Source organism: Orbicella franksi, chromosome 7 (assembly GCF_964199315.1).
Source record: "Orbicella franksi chromosome 7, jaOrbFran1.1, whole genome shotgun sequence".
NCBI classification, from domain to species: Eukaryota; Metazoa; Cnidaria; class Anthozoa; order Scleractinia; family Merulinidae; genus Orbicella; species Orbicella franksi.
In genome coordinates this window covers 27,890,526-27,901,446 of record NC_138151.1, presented here as the reverse complement: position 1 = coordinate 27,901,446, position 10,921 = coordinate 27,890,526, and positions in this window count along the sequence as shown.

Below are 10,921 nucleotides of genomic sequence, written 5' to 3'. Positions count from 1 at the left end.
CTTCCATTGCGTGACCAAATGCCAAACTTATCTCCCCAGCGGTTAATTCTGCACTGGATCGGACAAGTCGGCGAGGCCAAAAGCTTGCGCGTCCTAGTAGCGTAACTCTAAACGGCACTACGAGCTGACCTCCGGTCAGCATCGTGCTAGAGTGTAGACAGTTCTCAAGCCTTACTTATCTCCCCAGCACTACGAGCCGACTCCGCCGGCACGTGCTGGATCGGACAAGAAGAGGCATAAAAGAGCGTTAAATAGCGCCACTAAATTAGCGAAAACGAAGCTTGGGGAAGTCGCTGCAAGACTTAACCGATAGCGTGGCACGAGAGGTGAACCCCAGTTTATTATTTATATTAATGAACAACGACAATAAACCTCCAAAGGGAGGGAAGGGTGGGAGTTACAATTTCGAGGGCTAACTAAAAGTTACAGTAGTGATATAACGAGCGAATGATGCTAAAGTCCAAGCTAAGCCTCTTTTATAGGTAGACTGATGTCTAGGTTTAAACCAATATAAAATCGTGTACCATGAAACGTACAGAGTCCATGCGGCCTTGAACGAAACAAGAATGGGGCTATTTAAAAGACTAGCCATACAAAAAGCATGATATAGTTAAACCGGACGTTGTTGCAACATGTATACGTGAAAGGCTATTGTAAATATTGTTTAAACTAGACAAGAAAGACTTCTATAATGTTCTAACGCGTAACAGTTCTATTGCGTTACGTTTAACAACAGTAAGCTAGTGACTGTACGTAAATAGCGTCACGCTCCATTAACTGCGCTTTAACGATTGACTTTAAAGCTTTATTAAAATCATTACTGCCTCCATATATATTGGAACACTCATCTCTGCCCTTTAAGTGTTCGTATCGAAAAGGTTTCACTGTACTACTTTCTTATAAATATATAAAGGTATAGTTTGTTCCAGTTGTTTGGTTTTAAACCGATCCGGCTTTTGTAAGTACAGTATAAGTTGTATTTTATTTACCCGATAAAGAACCGAGATGGCTCGTACTGTGGTTGGAACAGTCCGTTGCGCAGTCACCAAGTCATTCTCATGTTACCAATAAAAAAGAGAAAGAAAAAAGCTTGGCGAAATGCGTGTTGTTTCCCCGGAGTCGGCCTCAACCAGAGTTTAAACAGAGACCAAGAGATTATGATCCTTGCAGAGACCCATGTAACAATGACTTTGTCTTGTCATATTACTTGAGCGTTTTTTTTTTCTTTCTTTCTCAAGTTCTTAAGGGTAAACGGGGGTTATTGAATTTAGTGTCTTTGAAGTATGTTCTCACTCATTCTCGAAGTTATAGCTAATGTTTAAAATGTTAAGTATAATTATGTTCCCGTTCCAAACTTTAACAAGCCAGGATCAAAATATGCGATGTCTTTTTCCCTATTTCAGACCTGACCCAAATAACCAAGACCAGCTTGTGCTTGCGTGAACATCTGAGGAAAAAAATTTCAGCGCGTTAAATTTCCGTCGTTAATTAAACTACACTTCTTCAAGAGATAAATGATGACTTTTTTTAACCTTAGTTTTAACCTTAGTTTAGAGAGTTATGCCTATGGGCTATAGAGCAGAAACCACACCCTGTTTCAGACCAAAACAGCTTAAAAACTAAAAGCATTGGCACCAGACAAAAAAAGAAGAAAGTGCTGGGCGTTTTTAAGGTCCATCTTAGAGGAAGAAGTAAATTCCATGGTGGAATATGATCGTACGATGTCATTTTGAGTATAATCGTCCAAATATTACAGAAATTTCTGACGTTTCGCTCCAAACGGGAAAAGAGGAGCAGCTCTTAAGTCACTCCGCAAATTCCGAACGTAGGTGAATGAGGATTCCATCAGGACCAAGAAAACTGCGGTATCTTGAAGTGGCTGCTAAGGTGCCCTTAAAGCGGGTACAGTTTGTTAGCCTATGCAGTTCACTCTGCAGAAATTTGTTTCTTCTCTTCTCTGCATTTGCATTTGTTTTCCAGTCACCTTTCCTTGCATCCTTTCTTTTGTATTTCTCCTTCCCCCTCCCCCCACCCCACCCCCATCACTTTTCTGATTGTCCGTTCACAATCAGCCTTAGCAAAGCTGCGAAAACCCGCCGTCATGACAATCCGGTTCAATAGGAATTAAGTAACTTGAAAACAATCCACACACGGGCGATACAAACAGCACGCGACTTAAACAGCAATGACCTTCTAGGAACTTCAGCTAAGACGATCATGGCGATTTTAGATTGCCTAAGGCGATTTCACGATCCGATTTGGACAAGCAAAGAAGTGGATCGATTTTGGAGTGTATTGCAACCGTACCCTGGTTAAGCTAATGAGCCATGAAATGCCGTCACCAGATTCAAGCATCGATTTCGCCTTCCTGAACCCGGCGAACGAGAAGCGGAAATTTTGGTTGAATGGATCGCACCTAAAGTCTCCAGATCTCTTGCCAAGACATTTTTGTGCATTGTCTTGTGGCCTGGTAGTACAGGAAGAGCTGACAGACTTAATAGTGAACTATATTAGTCTACAATTATTATAATATTATGCTGTTTTCCATCCCAGTAAGGTCCAAGGAAATTTAAATGTGTTTTGTAGTTATCAAAATAAATTTTAAACTTTTTTTAAGCAATGAAAATTTATTTTTAACATTTTGTAACAATGGTAATTACTCTCTAAGATTTCTGTTAATTAACCGTAAAGAAAATATATTGATCGTTAGTCGCCAAAACACCAAAATATTAACCGTTAACCGTCAAACCACCACACTATATTGAGACCCTCTTCTGAAATGCTGGGAGTAAATGGGAGTTGTTATAAGGGCTATTAATCTAACTTCCGGTTCATTGGAAGCCTGAAAAATAATTCGGGGAGCGCGAAACTGAAGACTTTGGGGAGTGAAGCGATCGGGTCGGGACGTACTCTCCGGGAGTCTGTTTGCAGGCTAGTTCATTGTTTCATTACTACTCACTTTTCCCTTCTTTCTGCACAGTTGCCTGAAAGGGATGCGTTAGATATCTGTACTTGAGCTCAATGAAGAAGAGTCTTACATAGAAAGAAACGTTTTATTAAGAGAGAAGCGAACAAATACAGCCTTTTTAATGAGCCAGAATAAAGGGTTTATAGTTAATATATATTGTTTAAAATAAAGCGAGTGGAAATTGGACGTAATTTTTTTTTTCTATCAGTAAAACACTTTAATTAACCCTTTGAATACCAACTACGCATATATGCCTAATTAATGGTCGTGCTCTTTGTACCACTTGTGACGTCATCAATTTAAATGTCATCAGATATTCTTGATCTGCAGATAGTAATACTAGGCCAGGCCTTTCCGCACAATGGTCAGGTTTAGATATCGACGACATTCCGACGTCACAAATCGAAAAACCAAGTTATCAGTTTTGATGCAAAAACGGTGGTAAAATGGTCCACTACGCCTATGATTGATTAAGGTCCATTTCTAGGCTTTGCCCGTAATTAACATCCCACTTTTCACGGCAGTCCGAATTTTGGCTTATGCGTATGCCCGGAATTGAAATATTGCTCAATTTTGTACCTAATCCTCGAAAATTCTCTCCTTTTAGTAAAAAAAAAAGCTTTCTTAGCAAAACTTAGGCTTAGTTAGCGTCATGGCAGCTAAAAAACCTGACTAAACTGTTAAAAACGGTATTTTTTGGCGAAAGTTTGGTATTCAAAGGGTTAAAGTTATTTTTGTAAGCTAGAAGCTCGCTTATAAAAAGATGTTTTACGATGCAGAAAACTCCTGGAAATACTACTGGTATTTTACAGCTTTGCGCTGCATAGAGCAGTTAATGCTTGTGCACTTATTTAATAACTGTTAAGTTTAATATGCTTCTGGTAATAAAGAAGGAAAATTTTAAAGAATTCAAGAGTAATCTACTTCCGACTTTTTCAAAGAGCGCACAATGCCAATGAAATAATCGAAAAAATAAAGAACTAATCGATTTGAGTACGCAACGTGTGGGCGGGGAAATTTTTGAATCCGAAAAAAAAAAGTTGCGGATTCAAAAATATCCAGATACGTGTGGACGTGGCCTTAGTTCACGATGTTTAAAGGAGCTCAGTCATGGTTTGCACATTTTGAAAAGTTTAGCCTTAATTTTTCAAATTCGTCGTTTGCAATCCGTGTCAATCTTCGTCATCCTTGACCATCTTTGTTCCTTTATGGTTTATTATTATCTCTGATGTTTTTCTATCTTAGTAAACCATTATTTTCAGATTTCCTTCCATTTAAAGGAGATTTTGTACGTGGCCAAAAAAAAGACAAAACACCCTGACTGAGCTCCTTTAAGCCTAAAGGAAGGAGAAACCTCCAGTACAAGTATTTTTTTAAACGGTATTACCTTCTATTTATGCTAAGATATTGAGAACTTCTACCAAGCAGCAGACATTAAATTAACACCTCCAATAATTCCTTTTTGCACTGTCGCCTACTCTTTAACGCTTTTGTGGGATAACGTTTCTCGCAGCAGCTGCATTTGCATTGTTTGCAAGTCAGTGTTTTGTTCGTTGTAGTGTAAGCCTTAGTTCTTCGTGCCTGTTCTTGTGCACCGATCAATACACGTATTTACCTAGAATTTCCGACAAGCACGGAAACCTTCTAAAAACGCAAAATTCCTTTGTCATCTTAAGTAACTCGTGCTAAAATGTTTTAGATGAACTTCAAATGCCTGACAATCGACTTTTAGCAAACTTTTCAGTAGATTTTCAAGTCGCAAATGTCTGTCGCTTTCCCCAAAACCGGTCGCTCACAATATTCGCATTTCCAACAAGAACAAAAAGATTCAGTATTTCCTGTAAAGCAAACGTGCGAGGAACTAAGACTACAATTAATTGAAGAGGAAATTAAAAGTGTATTTAAAGTCATTAAATATAACTTTAGAAAACCATCATGATTACTAAAGAAAACAGAATAATTCTTCTCAGTCAAACATTTAAATCAGCATACATTTATTAATCGCTATATATGTTTATCACAAACTCAATTCTACAAGATGATACAAATTGGACATTCACCTACCCGGACGTCAATGTGCGCCAGAAAAGCAAAACCTCTGTCTTACATTCTAGGAGTTTTACGCAGTATTTACATATTGTCAACAAAACAGTTGCCAAGCAAACCATTTTTGCACTTTGCCTACAAAGTCTTTCCTTCTTGCATCGGTTTAATTACTATGCTAAAATTTTCTTGTGAGAAGACTGAAAAAAATCCCTTAATAAACATTCTAAAATGCCACAATTTCTGTGCCAACAAATAAAACCAAAACTCTCTTTTTGGTATCAAAGAGCCGACACTGAAATGTATATTTACACACGATAAGCTATTTTTTGTTGTTGTTTACATGGGAACATATTTTATACGAATATCGAGTCTGAAACTTGGGAAATTTAAGAATATTTTTAGAATTAGTCCGAGGCTAAGATTTTGAAAAGAATACAATTTGTGCACCTGAAAATTTGCAAATTCAATAGAATTGTATTTTTTCAATTAAAATTTTTTCTTTCTCTAAACAGCAGAACTAGCCAAAAAAACAAAAGCACTAAGCGTATATTTCGGATTCTAATAACCCTGACTTTTGCAAGAAGTTATGTGTGTCATATTAGGTTCTAATCTTAGAAATTCACAGGAATAATTTCAGCTTAAAATCGGCGGAAAAATCAGAATATTCAGTCTGGGCCGGAAAAGAAATATTATTATAAAAGAAGAGTGTAGCCAATGAACTTTTAAGTATTTACAACTGTAAATTCGCGCCAGACGTATTTTGTACATAGCCCCAGCCCGACGAAATCAGTTTCTTCTTTATAACTCCACTACGAGAAACTTTAAAGATTTTCCCCAGTTCCAACTTTAATTTCTTCCTCGTTATTTGCAAATTTTCATATAGTTTCAATACATACATTATCTTTTAGCTCCAAGAATAGCAAAGATACACGATAATCGGTACATTCGTAAATGGCGAGATTTTTTCTTTCAAACCGGGGAAACCACAGGAAACAATAATAACGATAACACTTAAGTTTCGGACGGACTTTCAACCAAGAAAGTTAAAAGGAGTGACTTAGCTTCTCGGCCGCCTATTGGCGAAGAATGATATATATTTTGGTACCTTTTTGCACAGGTACAATTTGCTGAAATTCTTTGTGTTGCAGGCATGATTCAGGAGACAGTAAATTAAAATAACACTTAATCTTCCAAGTGTCCGCCTGGAAGGTTAATGTCGTTTACACGTTGATTCTCGTGTGGATCACGCAGGAGGCTGTGATGAGTATCGTATAAAATAGTTTGTCTCGCGTTTGGACAGCCTTTAGCAAAGTTCACGGAATGTTGTAGAATCGCAGTATTTCGATTTTGACGTACTACCAAGGCCATGCTTCTTCTTCTTCTTCTTCTTCTTCTTCTTCTTTTTTTTTTTTTTTTTTTTTTTGGCCATGCTCGCTGAACCTTGATCCAAATTCACATTGTTCGGCCCTTCGAATCTACCTTACTTTATTGTATATCCCTGGCCACTTTCACCGGGGATTGTTACGGTTTCTAAAGAGATAAACGAGGATGGTTTCTGCAGAGGAAAATCGAGGAGGTTGTTGTCGTGGCATCACGTGTGGGAGCCGACAGGGATCGTGTAAACATTATTTCATGACATATTCCGGGACCACCTGAAGCCACTGCTAGACCACAGGATTTTGTTCTTGCCAACAAGCAGGTCGGTCTGATCGCGTTGTGTAGCCCCGGAGTGTCTTCCACTGTATATGCACCAAGCGCATTCCTTCGTCTGACATATCCCACGGCACCAACTGTCGGATGCCTCGCTGGAGGTTTTCGTATTCGTAATAGTTCTAACACAGAGTTCCTGAAGCGGCAATCTCTACAGCAGTAGCGCAAAGGATTCACCAGAGAATTTAACTGAATCAGTGTCTCCCACAACAGGAAAGAGGTACTTGTGTGAAGGACTGGCAAAACTTCACCTAAGCTAAACAAAACAACTGCTTGAAGAAACGAGAAAACCAATGCACCTATTAACATGGCAGCCGTCTTAGCAATTTTGGCTTCGAGTTTGGCTTTTATTAGTGAGGTGACTCGGCTGATTTCGCTTATGTTACGTTTGCGTATACCACGGTACACCATGAAGTAGAAAGAAAAGATAAGAATTAAGGTAACTGCTGCACATACGCACCACACCACGTAAGTCTTTTCGGAGGTCATAACGTCCACATTCAACATTTCCATTGTGAGAGCAGGAACTGTTAGAAATATTGCCAAGAACCATGCGATTATCGCTAGTCTTTTGACCAGGCTTTTGGAGACCAAAACATTGTACTCCGTCCATTTTGTCACCGCCACGTACCTATCCCAGGCAATCGCAGTCAAATGATACAAGGATCACATCGAGAGACAATACATCGAGTAAACATTTAATATGTCTAACAAACAAACATGGTCAAGCCAAACCTGGTGGACAACTAACAAGCCAATGGCGGCTGATAAGGGAAGATTTACAGCGCCTACCAGAAGATCAGCAATCGCTAGGCTAAACAACAGGGTGGTCCAGGGATTTTGCAGCTCTTTCCTCTGCTTTACTGCTATGATGACAGAGATGTTCAAGATTACGGTCGGGGGGGAAGTAATGCATGTGATGCCGAGCAAAATCCAAGGAAACGTTGTACCATCGAGGTCCCACAGTAAGTTGGGTGCGTACGGGCAAGAAAAGAACATTGACCTGAACTCAGTAGCCAGAATAGAGGTTGTTTCTGTGTCATTTAAGGCCATGTTGATGCAAAATAACTTGCAAAATGTATACGAGAGAATTGGTGCGTTTTCATCTGCCACTGAAGAATTGGCTTTGATTACGGATGAGCTCTTTAAGCTTTTTATGTATGCGTTAGCCAGTGTTTCCGTCACAGCCTAAATGATCTTTTATACTCGCACGATCGTTCCAATAACCGTATAGAAACTTTTTAGTCTTGAGCAAGATTATCGCTTTTAACCAATCACAACGCGTTCTTTCTTTAGCAATTTACTGCCATTTCCTGTAACTGCTCAAGGCACACTTGTCCCAAATTTGCTCTTTTGTACTGCTCACTAGTCTTTGTTAAAAAATTAAAAAAAGAAGGATTTGGTGACGTATAGCATGACAAAGGGCAGCCCTTACTTAGCTTCCCTCCTCGACCTTTACTTCATTCGTATTTCATTTCCCCTTGGCTATCAACAATTTGGAATAAGTGATGAGTTGTCGGAAGTCTTAGCGGCGTAGGTTCTGTTTTACAAAAGTTACTAGAACACCGTGAATGATTTACGTCTACTAATGTTATGGAAAATGTTCCTTCAATTGAAAAATGGTAGAGAGAATTCGGAAAAATTGTCACTCGATCTGAAGAAAGTCTGAAAATAAGAACACACTTCAAATGGCCGTGACTCGAAATAGAAATAGGTTTGAAATAGAAAACTTTAGGCTATCGGACATAGGAAAACGAGTTATGCTTTGAGCGCTTTCGAGAATGGCGAAGGGGTTACATATCCCTGGCTGTGAACAATAACTCCCTGCCGAAGGGCCAAAGATAGAAGACCCTAGCTCCCTGTATCAACTTTCTGTAGACAATTCTACCAGACGTTTACAGAGCATAAACTTTTTATCTTAACGTAATTCCTAGGAGACGTGATTTAAAATTTGAAAACTTGTTCTATTCTTCTGTATATCAATATGCAAGCGAAACTCATTAGGCTTTTCAGGTACCAGGTCTCGTTCGCAGCTCTCAGGTCGCGCAATGGCTGAAGCCTGGAGGAGACTGTCTTGCACCAAGCCTCATATTGATGTAGAGACAATTGTCAACTGGTCAGCGGGAGACGATATGGAGAGCTCAACCCTTATAATGGGTATAGGCAACACAGCGGTCAAACGTCTGCGCATGTGCGAGCAATGTAGCGATTAAAAGGCCATTCTCGTCCCCAGTGCTACTCGTCTTAAAATGTCGTTTCTCCGACCACGTGACCAAAAGAAACAGAGGCTCTGGGGACGAGAGTGCTAAAAGGCGGTCAAAATATTTTCATGACATTGTTCTTTTCGTGGGTCATCGGCATCCTATAAATGACATTTTCCTCGTTATTTATATATATGCTTATGTTTTAGCCTGTACAACGAGAGCTAACAGAAATAAGAGTTAAAAATTGTGCTACCTTCTGCTTGTTGCAGTTCTTTTTTTTCCGCGGTATGTATTTTCCGTGCTCCTTGAATTTTTTGTCCGCCTACACTTTGCATTTAGTGTACCAGTTTTTTCCAGGTTTGTAGTTTAGAAAAGATTTTCCCACTTGGTCAAAGACCAGGTACAGGCGGTTTGGGATCGGTATTTTGGCCAGCTATGCCCCCATGACGATGGACATGAACATCGTTTGTCGTTTCGATTCATCTCGTTCCTGTGCTTCAGACAAATCCTGGATCCAGATGGAATCCCCACAGTCCTTGCCAAAATTTTTCCAGCTCGTCTGAGCGAGGCCGAATCACCGCAATTGTCTTTTTCTTCTTCCATTTTCCCTTCTTTTACACACCGTTTGTCGTCCGTTTCCGGCGTCATGCATCGTATGATTAATAAAAACAAATAAAAATATACTACGCCGTCGGTTCGTATGACACGGGTTTTCAAGACTTATAAACTTTTTCGGTAAAGCTCAAAACAAAATGGTAAATCAGCAGAATACCGGTAACTCAATAAACTTTGTGTCTGAAAAGTCTTAAGTTTTCCTTTTAGCTACTTTCTTTTCCTTTTACAGATTTCTATGAACTTTTCAATTTTTTTTTCGTAAATTTTGCGTGACACTGGTTGTTTCCCATGTTTTCCTTTAGATTTTTGCGCGGGAAATTGGAGCGCGGCTGCCAAAAAATGCACCCATTTGCGCATGCCCGGCGTTTGACCGCTGTGTTGGTATAGGCTTATTTGGATCCACATCTTTAAGCGGGTTTACTGACGTCATTGTTTACATTTGTGACTTTGCGCAAAGAAGGCATCACGCTAGACACGAATTAACTACGAACCCTTGAAGAGCTTGTAAAATTTAGTACTTGGTGAAATGTTAAGCTTTTTGGGTGTAACATTCAAGGAGAAATTAGCTTTCAAAAACTGTGAAATTTCCGGGTGGAAAAGCGCTGATGAGCTCATACATTCTTTGTAAAATTTTAAGTTTTTAAACCCGAGTCGCACTTCAATAAGTCGGGCTAAAATTCCATGGGGAAGTTAATCGAGTTCAGTTTCAAGTTCAATTGCTGTGCCCTTTCAATATTCAGAACTCGATTAGAAATTGTATTGCTTATGCTGATGAGGCAAAGATTTATTCTCCTATCAGAAATCGGTTTTTCGGTTTATTGGGACGAACTTTTTCAAGAGTAAACGATTTTACTTTAATTTCCATAAACATTCAGGTACGGCAGCAAACGGTCATCCTGTTTCGCTCTGGAATCGGTCGTATTCGGTATCACTGACTTTTTTTAACTTAACTGGAAGAAGCAATTTAGCCTGAGTATAACTCCTGTAGAAATGCATGACACTCAACTGGCGGCGAGGAAATTCCGAACCTACATGCATCTTTGTAATCTTTGCTAAGGTACGGAGTCATCAAACACAGCCGCCACTATTTAGCAACCGGGTCAGTCAGAAAAAAGAAAAAGAAAACTAAAAAACAAACAAACAAACAAAAAACAACAACAACAACAACAAAAAAAACAGAAAACAGATAACTTAGGTCTCGATCACCCAACGCCGAAGAAATCTGACAACGGCGTTTTCGCTCTTTATGTTTTCCGTCCACACCACGCCGGAGAAATTTAAAAACGCGGCAATCACCGGTCATTTTGGATTTGTGTTTCAGGAAAGCTCGGGCAAGGAAATTAAATTATATGATTATCGTGACGCCATTGTTTCGAAA